Source organism: Podarcis tiliguerta, assembly GCF_965153285.1.
Source record: "Podarcis tiliguerta genome assembly, chromosome: 2".
Lineage (NCBI taxonomy): Eukaryota > Metazoa > Chordata > Lepidosauria > Squamata > Lacertidae > Podarcis > Podarcis tiliguerta.
In genome coordinates this window covers 14849946-14872643 of record NC_139535.1, presented here as the reverse complement: position 1 = coordinate 14872643, position 22698 = coordinate 14849946, and the positions used below count along the sequence as shown (strand labels likewise).

General features: G+C 47.6%; 2 protein-coding genes and 1 long non-coding RNA gene across 4 annotated transcripts in view; 1 reads left to right on the top strand and 2 right to left on the bottom strand.

The window, feature by feature from the left end:
- LOC310670884 (C-type lectin domain family 2 member D-like) overlaps window positions 1-1551 on the bottom strand; it is a 291130-nt gene extending 289579 nt beyond the window's left edge. Inside the window, exon 1 of the mRNA XM_083426715.1 lies at window positions 1174-1551. The gene's annotated coding sequence lies outside the window, so the exon portion shown is untranslated. The remainder of the gene's footprint in view (window positions 1-1173) is intronic.
- LOC310671070 overlaps window positions 1-3699 on the top strand; it is a 38979-nt gene extending 35280 nt beyond the window's left edge. For both annotated transcript variants that reach the window (XR_014507740.1, XR_014507741.1), the window contains 2 exons: window positions 1558-3301; window positions 3442-3699. This is a non-coding gene — a long non-coding RNA (uncharacterized lncRNA). The remainder of the gene's footprint in view (window positions 1-1557; window positions 3302-3441) is intronic.
- Window positions 1-22698, bottom strand: part of LOC310670895 (C-type lectin domain family 2 member B-like) — a 58830-nt gene that overhangs the window by 14252 nt on the left and 21880 nt on the right. The gene's annotated exons all lie outside the window — the stretch shown is intronic.

Sequence of the window (22698 nt, the reverse complement as noted above, 5' to 3'; positions counted from 1 at the left end):
AGTCCCTTTCAGGTTTGCATAAACCCACACATCGGGTACAGTTGATACCGAGTCATTATTTAGCACATATCTATATAACACGCACATACATTGTATTGCTCCGTGTTGCTCCCTCCTTCGCTGCCCTCTTCTACCTTCCCAGACTATGTACAAATGCGGCAAATGGGGGAAGGGGAGTACAAGATCACCGAAATCTAGGGTGCGGAGAAAAGATTTGCAAGTTCTTACAGAACTTTAATGCAAATCTATCTCCGAATGGGGGACTGATACGGAGGGGGGGGGCATGTCTTCTTCACCTCCTCCTTCGCTACAATATATCCATTTATTTCCAATTGTCAATGACAAAAGGGACTAAAATCTATAAAATTCATAGAAAATCAACGTGCCAATTTGCTCAATTTCTCTAGAACTCCATGACACCTTCCCTGTCCTCCATAATCCCTCAAGCAAGGTGTTAAGACCCTAATCCTGTCAAATCACTCTGCCAAGCTTTTCCTCTGGGCAATGCCAGGTGGCAGACTATGCATACATGGACCATTGTCTTCTCATCACCTGGACTCAGGATGTGCTTATCTACGCATATCTCCAGCTCTGCATATTCCCCCCTCCCTCCTCCATATGTTAATCCTGTGGAACCCAACCTCTTCTTAATATATTCATGATGTAATCTGTGTAACCCAACCTCTTCTTAATGTATTCATGATGTAACTGGGATGTATTTTGCACTGTATTCTGGGATATGGAGGAAGTTTCAAAAGTTCATGTCACCCCTTTCTCGCTGTTCAATCTCGCCTTGAACCTTGTTGCGCAATAAACATGGATCTTCTGCAGTTTGCTCCTCTCTGGCTGAACTCATTTTCCTCCGCAGGGACCCGCGGACTTAGTCCGACGAGCTGGGTGGCAGAGCAGCCTCGCACTCAGATTTTGCCATAACAAGCACCATGCAGTAAGAATTCACTATTTTTTTGAAAGTGACAAACCTAACCTACTCATGCACAGGAGAGTCCCTGTTTCTGCCTCCCTAAACCTGGGAATCATAAGATTCACACACCACTTTATTGTAAAACCCTCAGAGCAGTATACAAAAAGATAAAACAATAAAATCAGAAAAAATACAACCCTAATTTAAAACATACAAAAGTAAAAATATTAAAGCAGATTATAATTATGTACCTCAACTTTCTAAGCAACCATAATGTTTTTGTTGTTGTTGTTTAGTCGTTTAGTTGTTTCCGACTCTTCGCGACCCCATGGACCAGAGCACGCCAGGCACTCCTGTCTTCCACTGCCTCCCGCAGTTTGGTCAAACTCATGCTGGTAGCTTCGAGAACACTGTCCAACCATCTTGTCCTCTGTCAGCCCCTTCTCCTTGTGCCCTCCATCTTTCCCAACATCAGGGTCTTTTCCAGGGAGTCTTCTCTTCTCATGAGGTGGCCAAAGTATTGGATCCTCAGCTTCATGATCTGTCCTTCCAGTGAGCACTCAGGGCTGATTTCCTTAAGAACGGATTGGTTTGATCTTCTTGCAGTCCATGGGACTCTCAAGAGGCTCATTGAGGCTCATTCTATCTTGCATAATTATTCTTTTTGCCTCCTTTTGGGATCAATCCAGCAGCCAGGTTCTGCAGTTTCTGATGTTGTCAAAGCCTTCAAGAAGCAGAATGGGATGAATGTTTTTTTATAATAAATTCTATTAGTTTTCAATTACACTCCAATAATAGCCTCATTATAACAATACCAATTTATAATACAATTACTAATTGTTCAAATGCCAAATTGTATAATTTATATAAAGTGCCCCCCCCCCCGTGTGCTAGATTTGATGGTTTGATGATTTTCTTTATTTCTGCATTCCAAAATCTCATTAGTTTCAATTACATTCTGGTCATAATAATAATCCCTTATAATGTGATTTTGAATCATGTGAAACCAGCAGGACCCCAACATTTTAAGAGGGCAAATTGGGATACCCCACACCATCTCACCAGCCCATTGCTCACGCCCACCAACACCCACCCCTCCCTTCCCTGCCCACATCCTCGCTCCCTCCTCCTCCACACCTTTGCTGTCCTCCTCCTCTGTGGCTGCAACCTCGTCCCCCACTGCCGTGACCTCCTCCCCACCCCCAGCCAGCATGGCCTCCCAGAGGCGCTTTGGCACGACTCATTGATGATCGCCAAAGCACTCTCAGAAAGTGGTCTGGTGCTCATCCGCAGGGTCAGACGCAGCCTTGCTGACTCATGCCAAGGTGCTAGTCTTCATGGGATATTCCGGGATCAAAACAGAAGCTGGGATTGGCTTCTGTGATCCACAATATCCAGCTTAAAATGTGTCAGTTGTGGGGTAAAAGGTAAAGGACTCCTGGATGGTTAAGTCCAGTCAAAGGCGGCTATGGGGTTTCGACTCTCATCTCGCTTTCAGGCCAAGGGAGCCGGCGTTTGTCCATAGACAGCTTTCTGGGTCATGTGGCCAGCATGACTAAACCACTTCTGGTGCAGTGGGACACCATGATGGAAACCAGAGTGCACGGAAATGCCATTTACCTTTCCACTGCAGAGGTACCTATTTATTTACCCATGCTGGTGTGCTTTCAAACTGCTAGATTGGCAGGAGCTGGGACAGAGCAATGGGAGCTCACCCCGTCGCAGGGATTTGAACTGCCGACCTTCCGACCTTCCGATCAGTCCAAGAGGTTCAGTGGTTTAGACCAGGCACATCCAACTCCCAAGGGACTGCGATCTACTCAAAGTCTAAAAAGGCTGTAATCTACCCATTGTCATTGCCAGTAGTTAAGTTGATATGATTTTTTTGGGGGGAGCCAAAGTTGTTGAGCTTCTTTTGGAAAGAATTCACCAGGTTGGTTTTAGGAGAAGGAGTGTGCTAAATCAATCGCTCAGCAGTCAGCTCACCTCCTGCCTTCCCAAACTCTGCCACCCAGGCAAGGAAATCAGCCTCTCAAAGTGGGGGCGGAGTGCATAACAATCGCTTAAGAGCAACAGGGAGATCACTTACAAAACTACAGCGATCGACCTGGGACACCCCCGTGATCAACCGGTAGATTGTGATCGACCTCTTGGGCATCCCTGGTTGAGACCACAGAGCCATCCGCTCCCCTAGTTGTGGGGCATGCCTGACTAGCCCTCAGGGCTCTCCATAGGCCATCTCCCCCCTCCAACCCACACCACTGTCGCTCCACACCTTCCTCAAGTCTGGCTGAAATGTTGGAGTGCAGCTGTCAGTCAGTGTGGAAAATACTGAGGTAGACGGATCAATTTGCCTGGCTCTGTAAAAGTCAGCTTCCTGTTTTCCCGTGTATTGCAATCATTTGTCTCCTCTCCTGATTACCCATTCAGGAGGACAGAAAAGCAGCTGCCTTTGGGACTCCCTTGCAAACTTCCCAAGAGGCACCAGGCACCCACTGAGAAATGGTGCCCTTTGTAAGCCGCCTCACGCTGCTCCTTTCAACTTCCATTTTCGAAGTTTGCAAGGGACTGTGGGGTCTGCTTCAGAGAACAGCCGTGGGGAGGAGAGGTGGCTTCCATGGGAGCGAGATGGAGAATGCAAGACCTTTTCTTAAAAGAGATCGATGCAAGGCAGACACCATTTTGATTTGCTTATGCAGTGCTTGCTATGGCTAGTATGAGCCAAAGGCAAGAGCGAAAGAGAGAGAAAGAGGGGACGGGAAGGGAAGTCGAGGCTTTTTTTACTGGTTTTTCTACGGGAAAAATAGGTTTTAGAAGCAGCCAGCAGCAGAATTGGCTATGCAGATGTTTCCTAACAGGAAGTTGATATGAAGAGCCTTGTGGTTAGCTAGAGTGGTTAGAATGACATAAAAAGAGTGATGTTTATCTGCATGTGTAAAACTCTGGGGAGGCACAATTCAGGGTGCAGCCCTAAAAAACCCTTTTGTTTTGTTTGTCTTGTCTTGTTTGTCAGCTGTCTTGATGCACCTTGAAATAAAATCTGAATCTATTTGAAAGCAGCGCTTTCTGGTCATTGCTGGGACTGAATGACTCTGTTGTGCTTGAACCTGGCATGGGCTTTTGCCCACATCAGATGGAAGCCACTCTCCCCTCCTTGAGTGGTTCGTACCTCTCATCAGTTGATGGGCAAGATGGGAGCCTGCCTTGCGCCAGGAGGGCAATAATCAGGACTTCACTTTAAGCTAGGGTTACCAGATGTCCCCGTTTCCTGGGGATTTGTGAATAAGTCCCGGGACAAATTCCATCCCCGGAATGTCCCCAGATTTCATCTAATGTCCCTGGGAAACGCAGCAGCGGCAGTCTCAGCAGCCCGGAGCAGTTGGCTCTGGCTGGCTTCTGGAGCTGCTCAGAAGTCCCCATATGATGGTGGTGCAGGGGCTCAAAGATGCAGCTTCCGGGCTGCCTCCACCTTCCCTGACCCCAGCAACTGAGCTGTGAAGGGACGCTTCATGCCGCCTATCTGAGCAGCCTCCCAACTCCTACTTGTGTGCAAGCAGGAGCAGAGGGGATCTCTCAGCTGTGAAGGGAGGCTTCACGCTGCCTATCAGAGCTTGCGTGCGAGCAGGAGGGGGCAGGGATCTCTCAGTTAGGGAAAGGGAAGACTCCCTTCCCAGCTGAGGGATCCCCACCCCCTCCTGCAAGTAGGAATGGGATTGGGGCTGCTCCGATGGGGAGGGAGGCATCTCGCTGCCTGAGCCTCGCTGCTGCTGCCGCTCTCGGCCCTCCTTCTCCGCCTTCCATGCCTGACCCACTGCGCACTGCTTCCCCACCACCACCATCGAAGAAGCGACAACTCAGGGGCTGCCCAGGCTCATGGAGAAAGGAGATAGAAGCCTCAGAGGAAGGGGAAACGTGGCGGTTGAGGTCAAGGCGGTGGCAGCCCCTCTGCCACCACCATCACTGCAGCATCAACATCCCAAATGTGTAGTATTTATTTATTTGTTTATTTAAAGTGTCCCCAGATTCATTGGGGGAAAATCTGGTGACCTTACTTTAAGCTCCTGGTTGTTCCTTTGACAATGCTCCAATAGAAGATTCCCAATACCTGGAAGCAGGCTCACATAGTAGTAATCCCGAAACCAGGACGAAATAAAGAGTTCATAACCAATATCATTACTAAATAATGATTACAAGATTTATGCACAAATATTGGCAACAAGATTAAAGACAGTTTTGCAGGATTGTATAAACAAAGAGCAGGCAGGAAAATGAGTGATAATATAATATACCGTATTTTTCGCCCTATAGGACGCACCGTCCCATAAGGCGCACCTAGTTTTTTGGGGGGGAAATAAAGGAAAAAAATTATTTCCCCCCCAGGCGCGGGGTTGGGGAAGCCCGAGCTTCCCCCGACCCCAGCCCCCAAACAGGCAGCTCTCTGCAAGCCGTGGGAGCCCAGTGCTGGCTCCCGCTGCTAGCGGAGAGGTCCGCGAAGCCTGGGCGCGCTGAGCTCAGCGCGCGCAGGCTTCCGCATGCAGGCACCTCTCCGCCAGCAGCGGGAGCGCTCCCGCTGCTAGCGGAGAGGTCCGCGAAGCCTGGGCGCGCTGAGCTCAGCGCGCGCAGGCTTCGGCATGCAGACACCTCTCCGCCAGCAGCGGGAGCGATCCCGCTGCTAGCGGAGAGGTCCGCGAAGCCTGGGCGCGCTGAGCTCAGCGCGCGCAGGCTTCGGCATGCAGGCACCTCTCCGCCAGCAGCGGGAGCGATCCCGCTGCTAGCGGAGAGGTCCGCGAAGCCTGGGCGCGCTGAGCTCAGCGCGCGCAGGCTTCCGCATGCAGGCACCTCTCCGCCAGCAGCGGGAGCGTTCCCGCTGCTAGCGGAGAGGTCCGCGAAGCCTGGGCGCGCTGAGCTCAGCGCGCGCAGGCTTCGGCATGCAGGCACCTCTCCGCCAGCAGCGGGAGCGATCCCGCTGCTAGCGGAGAGGTCCGCGAAGCCTGGGCGCGCTGAGCTCAGCGCGCGCAGGCTTCCGCATGCAGGCACCTCTCCGCCAGCAGCGGGAGCGATCCCGCTGCTAGCGGAGAGGTCCGCGAAGCCTGGGCGCGCTGAGCTCAGCGCGCGCAGGCTTCCGCATGCAGGCACCTCTCCGCCAGCAGCGGGAGCGTTCCCGCTGCTAGCGGAGAGGTCCGCGAAGCCTGGGCGCGCTGAGCTCAGCGCGCGCAGGCTTCCGCATGCAGGCACCTCTCCGCCAGCAGCGGGAGCGATCCCGCTGCTAGCGGAGAGGTCCGCGAAGCCTGGGCGCGCTGAGCTCAGCGCGCGCAGGCTTCGGCATGCAGACACCTCTCCGCCAGCAGCGGGAGCGATCCCGCTGCTAGCGGAGAGGTCCGCGAAGCCTGGGCGCGCTGAGCTCAGCGCGCGCAGGCTTCCGCATGCAGGCACCTCTCCGCCAGCAGCGGGAGCGATCCCGCTGCTAGCGGAGAGGTCCGCGAAGCCTGGGCGCGCTGAGCTCAGCGCGCGCAGGCTTCCGCATGCAGGCACCTCTCCGCCAGCAGCGGGAGCGTTCCCGCTGCTAGCGGAGAGGTCCGCGAAGCCTGGGCGCGCTGAGCTCAGCGCGCGCAGGCTTCCGCATGCAGGCACCTCTCCGCCAGCAGCGGGAGCGATCCCGCTGCTAGCGGAGAGGTCCGCGAAGCCTGGGCGCGCTGAGCTCAGCGCGCGCAGGCTTCGGCATGCAGACACCTCTCCGCCAGCAGCGGGAGCGATCCCGCTGCTAGCGGAGAGGTCCGCGAAGCCTGGGCGCGCTGAGCTCAGCGCGCGCAGGCTTCCGCATGCAGGCACCTCTCCGCCAGCAGCGGGAGCGTTCCCGCTGCTAGCGGAGAGGTCCGCGAAGCCTGGGCGCGCTGAGCTCAGCGCGCGCAGGCTTCCGCATGCAGGCACCTCTCCGCCAGCAGCGGGAGCGATCCCGCTGCTAGCGGAGAGGTCCGCGAAGCCTGGGCGCGCTGAGCTCAGCGCGCGCAGGCTTCCGCATGCAGGCACCTCTCCGCCAGCAGCGGGAGCGATCCCGCTGCTAGCGGAGAGGTCCGCGAAGCCTGGGCGCGCTGAGCTCAGCGCGCGCAGGCTTCCGCATGCAGGCACCTCTCCGCCAGCAGCGGGAGCGATCCCGCTGCTAGCGGAGAGGTCCGCGAAGCCTGGGCGCGCTGAGCTCAGCGCGCGCAGGCTTCCGCATGCAGGCACCTCTCCGCCAGCAGCGGGAGCGATCCCGCTGCTAGCGGAGAGGTCCGCGAAGCCTGCATTCGCCCCATAGGACGCACCCAGATTTCCCCTTCATTTTTGGAGGGGAAAAAGTGCGTCCTATAGGGCGAAAAATACGGTAATTGTTTACCACTGCAAGTCAGGGAATGGAAGGCGGAGGGATTCTCCTTTTTCCCACATCTGCAGTTTCCTCCCCTGCCGTTGATGATTATGAGGTCTTGGGCTGAGTGCCCAGACTGTGAGACCGCCGTGACCATGACTTGTTTGAGAAACTTAGAATCATAGAATCATAGAGTTGGAAGAGACCACAAGGGCCATCGAGTCCAACCCCCTGCCAAGCAGGAAACACCATCAGAGCACTCCTGACATATGGTTGTCAAGCCTCTGCTTAAAGACCTCCAAGGAAGGAGACTCCACCACACTCCTTGGCAGCAAATTCCACTGTCGAACAGCTCTTACTGTCAGGAAGTTCTTCCTAATGTTTAGGTGGAATCTTCTTTCTTGTAGTTTGGATCCATTGCTCCGTGTCCACTTCTCTGGAGCAGCAGAAAACAACCTTTCTCCCTCCTCTATGTGACATCCTTTTATATATTTGAACATGGCTATCATATCACCCCTTAACCTCCTCTTCTCCAGGCTAAACATGCCCAGCTCCCTTAGCCGTTCCTCATAAGGCATCGTTTCCAGGCCTTTGACCATTTTGGTTGCCCTCCTCTGGACACGTTCCAGTTTGTCAGTGTCCTTGAACTGTGGTGCCCAGAACTGGACACAGTACTCCAGGGGAGGTCTGACCAGAGCAGAATACAGTGGCATTATTACTTCCCTTGATCTAGATGCTATACTCCTATTGATGCAGCCCAGCATTGCATTGGCTTTTTTAGCTGCCGCGTCACACTGTTGGCTCATGTCAAGTTTGTGGTCAACCAAGACTCCTAGATCCTTTTCACATGTACTGCTCTCAAGCCAGGTGTCACCCATCTTGTATTTGTGCCTCTCATTTTTTTTGCCCAAGTGCAATACTTTACATTTCTCCCTGTTAAAGTTCATCTTGTTTGTTTTTGCCCAGTTCTCTAATCTGTCAAGGTCGTTTTGAAGTGTGATCCTGTCCTCTGGGGTGTTAGCCACCCCTCCCCGTTTGGTGTCATCTGCAAAAACCTTAGGAAGCTGTGGCTCCAAAGCACTCAGGGTCGAGGCGAAGGCTCCTGAAACGAGGGGAGGGCTCCAAAACCCGGAAAAGAGACTTGCAGCAGAGGGCTGCAGGACAAAGCACTACTCACAGCAGCAAACAGGAGCTCTTAAGGGGGAAAGCAGCAGCCGGAAAAGGCAGGCAGCAGCAGCAGGTACAGCAACTAAAAGCAAGGGGGAAAAGAACAAGCAGGTACACGTGCTCCAGAGCAGGGAACGCAGAGATAAGATCTCTGACAAACTGGAGCAGCTGGAAGTGGCAAAGAGGGAGGTCCCCTGTGTTAAATGGAGCAGGCCGATTGGCTGACCAGGGGATGACGCGATCGGGGATTCCCTCAATCCTGCAGAGGCTAAGAGCCAGCCCCTGCACGCATGGTGGGAGGGTGAAGCCTGCAACCCCACCTCCTTTCTGCGTCAGAAGTGGCTTTCCAGTAGCAGACCCATGTCAAGGGAGGGAGGGAAGACCCCCTGAGAGCCAGTGTGGTGTAGTGGTTAAGAGCGGTAGTCACAAAATCTGGGTAGCCGGGTTCGCGTCTCTGCTCCTCCACATGCAGCTGCTGGGTGACCTTGGGCCAGTCACAGCCCCACTCACCTCGCAGAGTGTTTGTTGTGGGGGAGGAAGGGAAAGGAGATTGTTAGCCGCTTTGAGACTCCTGAAGGGGAGTGAAAGGCGGGATATCAAATCCAAACTCTTCTTCTTCTTCTTCTGATTTCTGCAATGGCACTAGGCAAAAGTAATTGACAATCCCTATTTTTAAAATTGACAATCCCTATTTTTAAAATTGACAATCCCTATTTTTAAAATCCCTCTTTCTTGTATTTCTAAGAAAACAACAACACTGTCCCTGTTTTATGTTTGTGAATTTTTGGTGGAAGCTTCTTTTAAAAAAAATCAGTTTAGCAAACACATTGGTTTGGAAGTTAGACAAGAATTAATTTCTCTCATCAATAAATGCAGAACAAGAATCTCCCGGGTTTTACCCAAATACGATGATGTCCAGTGCCACCTAGTGACTAAAACTATATAATGCCACCATCCGCACAGTGGGCACAAAAATCTTCATAATGTAGTATAGCTGCATCCCTCAGCAGGGCCAGCCCACGACATTTTGGCACCTGAAGTGAAGCACGTTTTGTGTCCCCTGTTTTCCAGGGAAGAAGGGGTTAGGGGGGAGCCACATCAGGAACAAGGTGGGAATAAGTATCTACATTAGGATCTGCTGCCAATGTGGATCTTGCTGCCCTAGGCAATCGCTTCACCTTGTCTCATGGGTTGGCCAGCCTTGTCCCTCGAGCATCTAAAAATTTAACGTCTGAGTAGGGTGATGGTACATCTTTGCTGTAGACTAATACACATGCATAATAATAATAATAATAATAATAATAATAATAATAATAATACAGTGGTACCTTGGTTTAAGAACGGCTTAGTTTATGAACAACTTGGGTAAGAATGCTGCAAATCCGGAAGTAGGTGTTTTGGTTTGTGAACTTTGCCTTTGGAAGCAGAACATGTTTCGCTTCCAGTCGAGTATGTTCCATTTGTAAACTGAATGGGAAAGCACGCCTTGGTTTAAGAATGCTTTGGTTTAAGAACAGACTTCTGGAACCGATTAAGTTAGTAAACCAAGGTACCACTGTAGTAATAATAATAATAATAATAATAATAATAATAATAATAATAAAGCTCAACATCAAAAAAACTAAGATAATGGCTACTGGGCCCATCACCTCCTGGAAAATAGAAGGGGAAGAAATGGAGGCAGTGAGAGATTTTACTTTCTTGGGCTCCATGATCACTGCAGATGTTGACAGCAGTCACAAAGTTAAAAGACGCCTGCTTCTTGGGAGAAAAGCAATGCCAAACCTAGACAGCATCTTAAAAAGCAGAGACATCACCTTGCCAACAAAGGTCTGTATAGTTAAAGCTATGGTTTTCCCAGTAGTGATGTATGGAAGTGAGAGCTGGACCATAAAGAAGGCTGATCACCGAAGAATTGATGCTTTTGAATTTTGGTGCTGGAGGAGACTCTTGAGAGTCCCATGGACTGCAAGAAGATCAAACCTATCCATTCTTAAGGAAATCAGCCTTGAGTGCTCACGGGAAGGACAGATCCTGAAGCTGAGGCTCCAATACTGAGGCAGTGGAAGACAAGAGTGCCTGGCGTGCTCTGGTCCATGGGGTCACGAAGAGTCGGACACGACTAAACGACTAAACAACAACAACAATAATATATTTATACCCCGCCCATCTGGCTGGGTTTCCCAGCCGCTCTGGGCGGCTTCCAACAGAATATTAAAAATACAATTAAACTTCAAACATTAAAAACTTCCCTAAACAGGAACTGTCTTCTAAAAGTAAGATAGTTGTTTATTTCCTTGATATCCGATGGGAGGGCATTCCGCAGGACAGGCACCACTACTGAGAAGGCCCTCTGCCTGGTTCCCTGTAACCCCGCTTCTCGCAGCAAGGGAACCGCCAAAAGGCCCTTGGAGCTGGACCTCAGTGTCCGGGCTGAACAATGGGGGTGGAGACACTCCTTCAGGTATACTGGGCTGAGGTAATTTAGGGCTTTAAAGGTTAGCATCAACACTTTAATAACATCCTCTAATGCGGGCTGGACAACAACAGAGATCTCTTGAGCCTCTAGTCCATATCTCTTAGGATATCTCCTTTGGGGAGAACTATAATATATTAAAGGGGCAATATTCTCACCTCGAAGAACCCTTGTCTTGTGCCCCATGCATCTGATTCTCACAGTGCAGGCCTATGGGCAGCCCGTAAGCAGCCACTCTCCCCACTTCTGATTCTCAACAAATGGCATTTAGAGGCATAGCTGCCTCTGGCAGCAGAACAAGACTAAACCCATCATGGGCAGTAGCCATTGGTAGCTGTCTCCTCCATGGATTTGTCTAGTCCTCTTTTAAAGCCATCCCAGTTGGTGGTCTTCGCTGCATCCTCTGGGAGTGAGTGCCACATCTTCCCTATGCACTGCTTGAAGAAGTATTTCCTTTCTTCTTCCCTGAATTTCTAAACATTCAACTTCATTGAGTTGCTCCAATTTCTAGCCTTATGAGTGAGGGAGACACCTTTCTCTGGGCAGTGTTTTCACATCGTTCATTATCTTAGTCACCTCTCTCATGTTTTCCCCTTAACTTTGTTTCTCAAACTAAAAAAGCTCCAAACATCATAACTTCTCCTCAGAAAAGGAACTTGGCTTCAGCCCCTTGATCATTTTTTGTTCCTGTCTCTGAATGTTTCCATCTCCACAATATCCTTTGTGAGATGGGGCAAGCAGAACTGGGCAGTTTTCCAAGTGTGGCCACACCAGAGTTGAGTAAAGGTGTTATGATATGGGCCATTTTATTTTCAATTCCTGTCCTAATGATCCCCCCCAGCTGTTGCACACTGGGTCCACATTTGCACGGAACTGCCCGCTGCAAGCCCAAGGTCTCATTTCTGGTGAGTCACCACCAGACCCCATCCATGTATATGTGAAAAAGGGATGCATTGCTTATACTCTTGCTCACATACAATTGCATTTGCCATTTTTCTGCCTGTTTCATTCACCCAGTTTAGAATTGTCTTTCTGGAGTGCCCAGCAATCCCCCTTTCCTTCTCACCACCCTACAAGACAGACGGATGCCAGCAACATCCCTCAACAAAAAGAGCAATCTTGATCAAGCAAGCATGTCTATCTCAACCACTGCTCACCCCCAATTCTAGATCATGTATGAATAAGTTAAAAAGCACAGGCTCCAACACTGAACATCAGGGGAAAAAACATTCTGACAGTAAGAGCTGTTCATCAGTAGAACGGTGTCCCTTGGAAGGTGGTGGACTCTCCTTCCTTGGTGGTTTTTAAGCAGAAGTTGGATGGCCGTCTGTCAGGGATGCTTTAGTTGAGATTCCTGCAGTGCAGGGGGTTGGACTAGATGACCCTCAGGGTGCCTTCCAACTCCATAATTCTATGATTCTATACTGATCCTTGGGGGATTTGTCTTCTACCAGCTCATATCCAGCAGGACTGGGTAATATTACTAATTTGTTGTGTAGTCATTTAGTCGTGTCCGACTCTTCATGACCCCATGGACCAGAGCACGCCAGGCACTCTTGTCTTCCACTGCCTCCCGCAGTTTGGTCAAACTCATTCTGGTAGCTTCGAGAACACTGTCTAACCATCTCGTCCTCTGTCGTCCCCTTCTCCTTGTGCCCTCCATCTTTCCCAACATCAGGGTCTTTTCCAGGGAGTCTTCTCTTCTCATGAGGTGGCCAAAGTATTGGAGCCTCAGCTTCAGGATCTGTCCTTCCAGTGAGCACTCAGGGCTGATTTCCTTCAGAATGGAGAGGTTTGATCTTCTTGAGACTCTCAAGAGTCTCCTCCGGCACCATAATTCAAAAGCATCAATTATTCAGTGATCAGCCTTCTTTATGGTCCAGCTCTCACTTCCATACATCCCTATTGGGAAAATAGTGCCGTGCAAAAATGTATAGAACAAGTTCAAATACCTCCTGGAAATTTAAAGAAAAAGAAGGTACCATTTATCATATGTGGTGGACTTGTCAGTACCTACAATTCCTAATAAAAACGCTTTTGGTTGTTGTTGTTGTTTTTTAAAGGTTATTTTAAACATTTTCTTCATTTCAATATATATCATCTCCCAGAAAGCATTTATTACCTTACAAGTCCACCCAAGGATTCCAAAGGAGCAAAAAAGACTTTTTATGTATGCGACAACAGCAGCAAGGATCTTGCTAGCCCAGAGATGGAAAGAAGACAGAGTCCCTACCAGAGAGGAAAGGGCAAACTAAGTTGTTGGACTATGCCGAAATGGCAAAGCAGACTGTAAAACTCAGGAACCAAGAGGACAAAAACTTTATAAAAGAATGGGAAAACTTTATAAGTTATTTAGGAGACCACTGTAAGCAGATGGAAACACTGGCAGGATTTTTATTCCACTTGTAACAATTACCATGGACAATATGGACTGATATAAAAGTTTGGAAGTATATGCAGCTGTAAAGGTTCAAAATGGAACTCCATGGAGGGGTTGGGGGGAAGTCTCCTCATATGGATTTATATTTGGATTATTATAATTTTGTATTTGTAAAATTTTTTTAAAAATGATTTCAAAATAATAAATAAAATACTAAAAGTGTGGCGGGGGGCCCAACCTATATACAGCATTCCAAAGAAGCAAAGTCATTGTGGTGGAAAACTCCTTCCCTGACGAACAAGAGAGCCTGTACATAGGCAGATGTAGGATGTGGCACAGTGGTCTAAACCACTGAGCCTCTTGGGCTTGCCAATTAGAAGGCTGGCGGTTCGAATCCCCGCAATGGAGTGAGCTCCCATTGCTCGGTCCCAGCTCCTGCCAACCCAGCAGTTCGAAATTATGCCAGTGCAAGCAGATAAATAGGTACCACTTTGGCAGGAAGATAAATGGCATTTCCATGCACTGAAGAACTGCATTGCAAAATTCAAAAACAAGTGCGAATTTTGAAAGACAGTTTTGTTTTGTTTTGAAGAGTGCAATTTGGGTAGTTTCTCATGAAAATGCAAACAAAACAGAAATTCTTCCCCATCCCTACGTGCCATGCATCCTTCTGTAATTCTGTCTCATTAGTCAAACAAAAATACAGCTTATAAGGTATTTGTGCTTTAGTTTCCGACATGGTGTCTTGTTGCACCAGAAGCTGTTTAGTCCTGCTGGCCACAAGACCTAGAAAAGCTGTCTGTGGACAAACACCATCTCTCTCAGCCTGGAAGTGAGACGACTGCCGCAACCCCATAGTCGCCTTTGACTAGACTTAACCGTCATGGGGTCCTTTACCTTTAACTTTTACTCCTCCCCACTCATAGAATCATAGAGTTGTAGAGCTGGAAGGTACCCCAAGGATCATCTAGTCCAACCCCCTTCAATGCAGGAATATGCAGCTGTCGCATACAGGGATTGAACCTGCAACCTTGGCATTTTGAGTCCACGCTCTAACCAACTGAGCTATCCAGCCTCATTCATGGAAGCCTCAGTCACATCTCTATATGGTTTAGCTATAATCCATAATTGGAGCCAGCTTAAGTATCTCTCCAAAAGCCAAAGTCCATTCTAAAAGCTGAACAATACAAACTGAACAACTCACAAAAACGTTTTTTCAAACAAGAACAGCAACCCTGCCCTCCACCCCCTGCCCTAACCACCTAATAAGGCTGCGAATGTGTGACTGGTATTGTGGTTGAAGAGAAGAGCTGCTCCGGAAAGAGATCTTTGGCCATCAGCTCAGGCTATAGCAGCAAACCTCCAGTGCTCCTTCGACAGCCCTGCTCTCTGAGAGGCTTCTCTGCAGCCTCTGCTTCCCAATGGAGGGCGAAGATGGTTATACTGCTTTGAACTTCCAGTCTAGGAGGGCTGCATCAGGAACTGCCGCTGGGGCTCAGACACAAGGTACTCAGTTCAGACCCCTTCGTATCTTCCAGTTTTTGTCTGATTCCACTAAAATATATCGGTTGACAGAAGGACATGATTTTCCTTTTCCTTTAGATTTATCCTGTTTGTAGAAAGTTCATTTGTACCTTTATAAGCAGTATTTTTGTTTGACTAATGAGACGGAAATACAGAAGGGAGCATGGCACCTAGGGATAGGGAAGAATTTCGGTTTTGTTTGCATTTTCGTGAGAAACTACCCAAATTGCACTATTCGAAACAAAACAAAACTGTATTTCAAAATTCACACTTGTGTTTGAATTTTGCAATGCAGTTCTTCAGCCACAAAATATGCATATACTGGTGTCTATAAAAGTGCAGACACTCATTTAAATAATATACAAAAATTCAGAGGAAATCGCTTGCAAAAATGTGTATACATGAAAACTGCATATAAAAATGTGGGAGAAATCTGAAGTAAATGCGGATGAATTTTCATTAAAAAATTGTTTGTAGGCAATCCTCAAAGTTAAAGCTTACTTTTTAAATGATCAGTGCTACACAAGTGTGAAAGGTCTCTGAATAGGTAAAGGGAGAGGGAGTTGTCATTTGACGTTCACATAAAAATGAAATCAAGATCTGGCTGCATGCTTTTAAACATGATGAGAGCAGAAATGTTTCAATATTCAATTTATTCCTTGTAAAGAAACCTGGAGTTATTTTTGATCATCAATAAGTGCATTTATGTACCCAGTAATACCTCTATGATTCTCAGCACAATTTCCTTCCATGTGGCATTTGTTATTTTGTATCCCCCCCCAAAAAAAAATAACAAAAAAAGAAGAAATAGGACCAAGGGTGTCATTTCTTCTTGTATAAGAACTTTGTTGTCTTGATTTCTTATTATTCCGGTGAGTTTTGCCATTTCTGCATAGTCCCTTAATTTCTGTAACCAGTTTTCTCTCTTCTGGACTTCATTTCATTTGAGGGCAAATAACATTCTTGCAGCTGTAGTTGCATACATAAATTTCTATACTGTTTAGGTAGTTCTATTCCTATAATTCCCAAATGAAAAGCTTCTGGGTTTGTTTTTTACAAATGTGTTGTTATCTTAAAGATTTTGAGAAAGGAATGGAAATGGTTCAGTGAATATTGACAAATAAATTGTAAGCAGACATTAAGACATGGGCAGGATTATTGTAAATCCCTGCAGTTGTTGTTGTTGTTTTAAACATATATGAGATATATATGAGCATAAAAGAATAAGTGAAGATAATTTGGAGTATGCAGGAAATGATGAAAATAAATGTAAAGAACCGCAGAAAAAGGGGGAAGGGAGCCGAGGTTTCATATGTAAGAATTATTGTTGAAGTATTGTAACGTATATAAATGAAAATTACAAATAAGATTATTTTTTTAAAAGGATGCAGAATTGAGGACAATGCAAATAAAATTTGGTATGCTAGTTAGCTTGGTAAATAAGATGTTAATAAGATGCTCTTATTCAAATTCAAAGCATGCATGTAGCATGAAGCATGCACATAGATGGGTCTTTGCTTGTTGCTTCTTCTGCAACATTTCACACTCCTTCCCCCAGCCTAGTGAAGAAAAAACACTTCTATAGATGCTGCACCCAATGTCCTGGCCAAGGCACAGTTTAAAGGTGTGAGCATGTTGCCTGACCACCCACTCCACCCACATCCTTTTCCTATGTACCTACTGAGCCACGGAGGCGACCCATGGTGAAAACTACAGCGCCTGCCTGTCCTCTTCTCTGCTAACACCTGTTCCCCACTGTGCCAGCCCAACAAAGGCTGGTGACTCATTTCTTTCACTGCAACCCAGGACACGTTTTCAAATGCAATGGCCAAAGGTTTTGCTACAGAACTTCTTTCCACTTAAGGTCCACTTCCTGCGTGTCGAGACCCCAAGACCACCCCCTCGTTGATGAAGAAGACACAAGGATACAGATATTAGGTTAAGGTTACTGGGCAAATTTAGGCCACAACTTTATTGGTCACAGAATGTGAGCGGTAATAATAATAATAATAATAATAATAATAATAATAATAATAATAATAATAATTTATTATTTGTACCCCGCCCATCTGGCTGGGTTTCCCCAGCCACACTCAGTGGCTTCCATAGAAACAAAAAAACACTAAAATATCACACATTAAAAACTTCCCTGAACAGGGCTGCCTTAAAATGTCTTCTGAATGTCAGGTAGTTGTTTATCGCTTTGACATCTGATGGGATGGCGTTCCACAGGGCGGGCGCCACTACCGAGAAGGCCCTCTGCCTGGTTCCCTGTACCTTTGCTTCTCGCAATGAGGGAACTGCCAGAAGGCCCTCGGCGCTGGACCTCAGCGTCTGGGCAGAACGATGGGGGTGGAGACGCTCCTTCAGGTATTGACTTAGGCATTGGAATTGACCCAGCTATATCTGACTCCTGCCCGTTATGCAGGGAGTCTGGTAAGGGTCAACCACCGGTAGGGGGAGCCCTGTCAATGCAAACCAACTCGAGCTCCCCCTGGGTTCCCAGCGGGGTCGTGGCATGGCCCTAGCCCAGCCCCAGACTTCAGACAAGATCCACACCCCCGGATCCCTTTAACGGAATACCTTTAAACTTGGAGGGGCAGGTGATGGCCACACCTCCCCTCCCCCATCATAAGATCAACCAATGCCTAAGCACCAAACCTTACAAAGTTGTGACAATTGCTACAAGGTAGGTGAAAACCAAATGGCCCATGCCAATTTGCCAAGTGGAAACATTCTTACCAGGCCCCTCAGCGGTGACCAACCAAAGTCCATAGCAAGGCCAAATTCAAAACCTGAAAATAGGGAGGGAGGGCGGGAGATCGAGGAAGTGAGCCAAGAGGAAGCCCTCTGGCTCACACCTCAGTTTAAATGGGGCCCAGCTATGCCCCCCCCCAGCCAGCGGATTGGCTGGCAGGTGAATGACATGGCTGGGAACCTCTGGGGGATGTGGGACTTTGTCCCCCGCCCACGGAGCGGTGGGTGGCCACGTGGTCCACTGCAACTCCTCCCCCCTGGGAAGTGGAGCGGATTAATTGAATGGGCAAAATAACTTCCATTTGGACCATGTCTGTCTTACCAGGCACATCTCATGCCTGTGGGAAGGGTTTTGCACTGGCTGCCCATTAGAGATCAAGCTGAATTTTTAAGGTATTGTTACTTACGTATAAAGCCCTAAGCAGCTCTGGGCCAGATTTCCTAAAAGAACAACTTCCCTTTCATTGACAGGTAAGGGCATTAAAAAAACAAATGAAGCGCAATTAGTCTTGCCACAGCTTCCTGATTCTTGGCTTTTGGGAGGTGGTCTCCTTTCATCAATAGCACTAGCGATATGGAAGGCACTCTGTGATGAAATACAAGCATATTCATCTCTATTGGCATTCTGTGGGCTTTTGAAGATGCCCCTGTTTACACAGATTTCTCAGCATAAATCTCATGTTTTAATTACTGCCATGTTTTAAAGGAATTTTTATTGCATGTTTTCATTGGGCATGCTTATGTCTTGAAGCAATTGTGTTATTGTGTGTTTTAATGGCACTAATATCAACTTAAAGCTACAAACATGTCCAAAAAATAAATAAATACCAAAAGAGGGGGGGGGAGCACGTTTTATCCAGCAAATACAGATTGCAGTATTGGAATGAAATTTCCATAGCTATTGGCTGCAAGACTTCTTGCCACGGGGTACTGAAATTAGATCAGTTAGGGAATGCATATAAATATTCCCATGCTCACCAGCTGCCAGATACATCTGTCAATAGCCATGATTTTTTCAACCACTTTGGATGGTACACTTTCTGTGAATATATAGCCCAGTTGGTTAGAGCGTGTTGCTGATAATTCCTAGGTTGCAGGTTTGATTCCTGTATGCTGCGACTGCATAGATTGGACTATTCTGCATAGATTGGTCCCTTCTGATGCTAAGGTAAAGGTAAAGGTACCCCTGCCCGTACGGGCCAGTCTTGACAGACTCTAGGGTTGTGCGCCCATCTCACTCAAAGAGGCCGGGGGCCAGCGCTGTCTGCAGACACTTCCGGGTCACGTGGCCAGCCAGCGTGAGAACGCTGCTCTGGCGAGCCAGAGCCGCACACGGAAACGCCGTTTACCTCCCCGCTAGTAAGCGGTCCCTATTTATCTACTTGCACCCGAGAGTGCTTTCGAACTGCTAGGTTGGCAGACGCTGGGACCGAACAGCGGGAGCGCACCCCGCCGCGGGGATTCGAACCGCCGACCTTTCGATCGGCAAGCCCTAGGCGCTGAGGCTTTAACCCACAGCGCCACCCGTGTCCCTGTCCCCTTCTGATGCTACTATTCTATAATTCTTCTGCACAAAAATCAATGCAACACATCCACTTTTCCCTCGAAATAAAAATAGCAAAGCATTTCAACCTGCTTCCTATTAGTGGATGAATGTTTTCTTAAGAATCTGAAGAAGATTTTTTAAATTCAAACTAATACAAAACATCAGACATAAAAGATGGTTTGCTTTCTCTCTTCTTCGCTGTATTTCTCTTCCCTGCTTTTGACAAAGCATGCTGCTGACAGCTGACAGTCACATCAGCAGTGGAGAAAATCTGCATTAAAAACAGACACACAACAGACACCAGAAAGCTGCAATATATTTTCAATCATGTCAGATAGGAAGAGGAGCACAAAATCAATGACAGCGAGCTGAACATAGTCAAGGGGTTATGACTGGATATCCAGAACAGTGACGAGATTTTCAGATCATCAGAAGATTGGTATCAAAGACTGCTCATGAGTTCTTGCATGTGGAGTGGGAGACCACCTTTTCTCATGGTCGTGCAAGCTCCAACAAAGCTCAGTCTTATTTTTGTCTTGTGTGAACTTCTAAATTAGACAGGTTTAGCCTGGCAGATATTCACATTCCTACATCTCTTCCACACACCCCTTTCAACTCCTCCTGAAAATTCAACATTTTAGTGTGCATTTCTCTGAATATGCACATTTTTGTTTGCAGTTTTGCCCAGCCAGCACACAATTTTTTTCAAGCCTAATGCAATGCATTTTGGCAATTTGCATGGACAGGTGGAGTCCGCCCAACCCCAGGCAACCCCCGAGCGGAATAATGACTCAAGACAATGTGTTATGGGATTAAAATTGGCCACAACTTTATTAAGTTTTAGATGTAGGGAGATCCTGGCTCAGGCATTGGGCATTTATCCTTCCCAGTCCCCAGCCGGGGATCTGGGAGATATCAAGGTTATCCAGAATGTGTGGGGATTGGGCTGGCTCGGGAGAACATACGTTCAAGCAAAAAGCCCACCCCCCGTTTTGCCACCGTCGCAGGGGAGAGCAACGACAACCTCTCGGCTTATGGCCAATGCCTCCCCTCAAGACCCCTTTAACGAGGTACCCTGGGATCACTGCTGCAAGCCCCCACCCCCATTTAGGAAGATAGACTAAAGGATTCTGCCCAAGGCCTGAAACCACCAAAGTTGTGACGTTTTGCTACGGGGAAGGCAAAACCTGCTAATGCAGGAAAATTCATTTCCCGCCTTCAACAGCGATCATGACTTAGCAGCGCCTGCATATCTGTGGAGAAGAGGTTAACCTGCAAAAGGAGCCTTAACTGAGGGAGGGCAGGGTGGGAGAAGTTCTGGAGCCAACTGACACTTCGCAGGTAAGATTCACCTTCTGTTATGTGGGCAGGGCGGTCCCTCCCCCTACCTGGCCGATCCCCTGGCAACACCTCCCCAGGCGGGATTGGGCGATGGGCTGAGGTAGGCAGAGACCTCCAGGTATTCAGCCTGGGGAGGCCAAAGCCAGCCTGTACTACCGGGAGCCGCACTGGGATTCGGGGGGCTACGCGCGACCACGCTAAAGGCGCCCCCCATTTGATGTGGGGAGCGGTCATTACTAAACATATACCATTTGCCTGTTGCCTCCTGAAGGGATTTTTTTGTGTCAAAAAAACAAAACAAAAACAAATCACCCAGCATTATTTCCCTGCTATGAGTTGCAGGAGACTCTAGTCTAGGCACTGCGGACTCGCATCATTCAAGTTTTCCCTCTCCTCACAGATGCTTCTGGGCTTCCCTGTTGGTACCAGATCACCCTGTGGGCAGGTGGCTTTGTGATCATTATCCTGGGGGTGGCTGTGACAGTCTTGGGTGAGTATTATTTATTATTTCATTTGTGAATTGCTTTCCATGTGGCATCCTGAAGTGGTTTACCATACAATAAAAGCACATACAGAATGATTAACCAACATCTTCCATCAGCTCCAGCCTAGTCAGCAGGTTATGAACATTTGGTCTGGCCCAGTATGGCAGCTCTCAGAACAGCAGCAGAAGACGAGACTCCTGACTATCAACCCCTGAGTCTCCGAGATTCAGTAGAATCGTCCAGCAACTTACCAAGTAGTGGGATAAAATCCCTAAAAGAATTTAAAATTGGGGAAAATTAGAGCATGTTATCACACGTTAAAAATAAGACTACTTGTTAATATATAATCTTCTAATGTTCCAGTCGTTATCTGTATTGGATTTGAATTAATTCTATATATGTGGTATTCTTGTTTTTAAATTGTGTGTGCTTCATCCACAAATATTGAAAGTACAGTTGTACCTTGGAAGTCAAACGGAATCCGTTCCAGAAGTTCGTTTGACTTCCAAAACATTCATAAACCAAAGCACAGCTTCCAATTGGCTGCAGGGAGATCCTGCAGCCAATCGGAAGCCGCGGATGCCCTGTTGGGCGTTTGAGTTCCAAAGAACGTTCATTAACCGGAACACTCACTTCCGGGTTTGCAGCGTTTGGGAACCAAAAGGTCTGAGTACCAAGGCATTCAGTATCCAAGGTACAACTGTGGTGCCATTTGGGATCTAAAGCAATCAATTGAAATGTAATTTGTCCCCTATCCTGAAATACTTTTAACCAAAAGTTTTTAATCTGTGAGCATTCCCAGAGATGTGTATACGTGTTCCATCATTCCCACAGTTTCTCCAACATTGTGGAGAGTTATTTTTGTCTCTTTTCTTTAGCAACCAAGCAGATAACATAAATACTTTTATATTCGTAAAGATGCTGCCATCATTCCCCTTACTGTGTGATTTTCTGAAGAAGGCCAAGATGGAGTCATACTTCTGTGGGAGGAATTGTGGCAGGTCTCTTTTGCAGCTTGCTCTCCGTATCTACCATAGATTCTGGTGTATAAGATGACTTTTTAACCCCGGAAAAGAGGTTAAAAAGTCAGGGGTCATCTTATACGCCAGGTATAGGTGGCGGGCGGCAGGCTCCATGCCGGGAGAAAGACTGAGCTTATAAAACGAACCCCCAAATTACAGCTGCCAATTTGGGGGGGGGGTCTTCTAATACGCCCAGTCACCTATTACGCCAGAATCTACGGTAATTATAACGATCTTCTTTTTTCATTCCTTGGCCTCCATATTTTGATTATGTGTGTTAACATGATGCTTATTTATTTAAATAAATGTGTTGTTTGTTTGTTTGTTGAGAAGTAGCTTTGCAGTTGAAAACTGAGAAAGGAGAAACCAGAGTAAATGCTGGCAGATGCAATCTCTGTTTAGACAAGTTTCAGGCTTTCCTAAGACGCAGCCTCTGCAACCAATACCAGAGCAAGCCCTCAGGTAAAAATTTGTTTTCCCCTCTCCATGGAATACCAGGCCTATTTTATTTTTTATTTTTTTTACAAATATAGGTCACCATGGAATCCCAATGGGGACAAAATCCACTTTTACACCACAAGTTCCCCTGTCACGAATAAGTTTTGCAGTAAGGAAGCAACAGTCAGAATAATGTTAGGAATGGATGTATTGAAACATGTGGTTTGGTCCAAATATATACAGTCGTACCTCGGCTCCCAAATGATCAAAACCTGGGAGTGTTCCAGTTTTTGAACA